The following is a 3,001-nucleotide window of genomic DNA, read 5'->3' on the forward strand; positions in this document are numbered from 1 at the left end:
GTTAGATTCCTCATCAATCTTGAGTTCTCTTTTTAGATATTAACATAAATTAATTAAATTTTTTATTTTCTGAAAAAAATAAATGACTTATAGTTACAGCAAAGATGTGTGGATAAAATGCTCTAAATCATTTGTCAAGAATAGATGGATCAATCAAGTAATAATTATATTTTAAAATTTCTTTCTTAGCGAAATCACAAAATGCTTCCTTGTAGTCAAGGTAGAATCTGGACCATTAAGTTATATGTAATTCTCATCAATATCAAGAAATATACCATTTTAATAAGCCATCCTATATAATCAACCCATGTAATCCATATATATCCTCTGCCCAAAGCTTTCAAAAAATTATCAGGGCAAACTTTATCAGATGGCATTTTAGTAATTTAATTATTTGTCCTTTCATACATATTAAAGGCTTAAAATATTGTATATAGCGAATGTCATATGATATTTATTATCATTTGAAATATCATAAGGATTATAACTTTGGAATAAACTCTATGAAAAAGTACATATTTGTGGAGATGGGCAGTGTGCCTTTGCTTTTTCATTCATCCAAATACGGGATTTATTTCTCAGGTTCTTTTGTTTTTTAATTTCCTTTGAACTTTGCATTGTGATTTGATTTTGGCCAACAGATTGTAATTTCCAAGTCATAGTACTGAAGGAGTCTAGCAACTTTGGGAAAAAGCAAAATAGCATGACCAATGAACCAGTCAAAAGATAATCTTTGACTCCCAAACCCCGTGGGAGAGAAAGCTCATCACCCAGACATATGGACAATCCTGAGACTGCAGGGCAGGAGATACCACCACTTCTTTGCTCATATGCCTGGCCCAAGAGGAAATTGTATAGGGCCTCTGAGCACAGGAAGATAGGGACAGTCAAGCTGCAGGAGCCCTGTGGTCCAGACTGTGCCAGGATATGAACGGACCCAGTCAAACAGCTCCCTGCAACCAAATCCTGTAGGAGGGACAGCTAGACCTTCAGAGGAGCAAACACACCTAGGAAACCAGAGGAGACTAGTCTCTGCATACATTTCTGACTCAAGAGGAAAACACTGAGTGCCACCAGGGCCCCCTGCACACAGGGACCCAGAAGTAGGGGCAGGCCCTTCTGGTTACTGCCCTCACGGAGAGCTGAAACCCAGTCTCGAGAAGCAACTTCAGGCCTGAGACCAGAGGTAAGGCCAACTTTTGTGCTCCAAGTGACCTGCCTGGTGGACTCAGGACACAAACCCACAGGAACAGCTGAAGACTAGTAGACAAGAACGATGACATGCCTGAAAGCAGAACACTCTATTCCCATAACTGACTGAAAGAAAACAGGAAAACAGGTCTACAGCACTCCTGACACACAGGCCTATAGGATGGTCAAGCCACTGTCAGAAATGGCAAAACAAGGTAACACCAGAGACAACCTGATGGCAAGAGGCAAGCACAGGAAGCCAAGCAACAGAAACCAAGACTACATGGCATCATCAGAGCCCAATTCTCCCACCAAAGCAAACACTGAATATCAAAACACACCAGAAAAGCAAGATCTAGATTTAAAATCACATTTGATCATGATGATAGAGGACTTTAAGAAAGACATTTAGAACTCCCTTAGAGAAATGCAGGAAAATACAAGTAAACAAGTAGAAGCTCTTAGAGAGGAAACACAAAAATCCCTGAAAGAATTACAGGAAAACACAATCAAACAGGTGAAGGAATTGAAAATGGAAATAGAAACAATAAAGAAAACACAAAGGGAGACAACCCTGGATAGAGAAAACCAACGGAAGAGACAAGGAGCCATAGATACAAGAATCATAAACAGAATACAAGAGAAAGAAAAGAGAATCTCAGGAGCAGAAGATTCCATAGAAATCATCAACACAACTGTCAAAGATAATGTAAAACGGAAAAAGCTACTGGTCCAAAACATACATGAAATCCAGGACACAATGAGAAGATCAAACCTAAGGATAATAGGTATAGAAGAGAGTGAAGACTCCCAGCTCAAAGGACCAGTAAATATCTTCAACAAAATCATAGAAGAAAACTTCCCTAACCTAAAGAGATGCCCGTAAACATACAAGAAGCCTACAGTACTCCAAATAGATTGGAATAGAAAAAAACTCCTCCCGTCACATAATAGTCAAAACACCAAATGCAAAAAACAAAGAAAGAATATTATAAGCAGTAAGGGGAAAAGGTCAAATAACATATAAATGCAGCCCTATCAGAGTTACACGAGACTTTTCACCAGAGACTATGAAAGTCAGAAGATCCTGGACATATGTCAAACAGACCCTAAGAGAACACAAATGCCAGCTCAGGTTACTGTATCCAGCAAAACTCTCAATTAACATAGATGGAGAAACCAAGATACTCCATGACAAAACCAAATTTACACAATATCTTTCTTCAAATCCAGCCTTACAAAGGATAATAAATGGTAAAGCCCAACACAAGGAGGCAAGCTACACCCTAGAAAAAGCAAGAAACTAATCATCTTGGCAACAAAACAAAGAGAAAAAAAGCACACAAACATAACCTCACATCCAAATATGAGTATAACAGGAAGCAATAATCACTATTCCTTAATATCTCTCAACATCAATGCCCTCAACTCCCCAGTAAAAAGATAGAGATTAACAAACTGGATATGCAATGAGGACCCTACATTCTGCTGCCTACAGGAAACACACCTCAGAGACAAAGACAGACACTACCTCAGAGTAAAAGGCTGGAAAACAACTTTCCAAGCAAATGGTCGGAAGCAGCAAGCTGGAGTAGCCATTCTAATATCATATAAAATCAATTTTCAACTAAAAGTCATCAAAAAAGATAAGGAAGGACACTTCATATTCATCAAAGGAAAAATCCACCAAGATGAACTCTCAATCCTAAATAGCTATGCCCCAAATACAAGGGCACCTACATACGTAAAAGAAACCTTACTAAAGCTCAAAACACACATTGCACCTCACACAATAAAAGTAGGAGATTTC

Source organism: Rattus norvegicus, chromosome 6 (genome assembly GCF_021556685.1).
Source record: "Rattus norvegicus strain SHRSP/BbbUtx chromosome 6, alternate assembly SHRSP_T2T, whole genome shotgun sequence".
Lineage (NCBI taxonomy): Eukaryota > Metazoa > Chordata > Mammalia > Rodentia > Muridae > Rattus > Rattus norvegicus.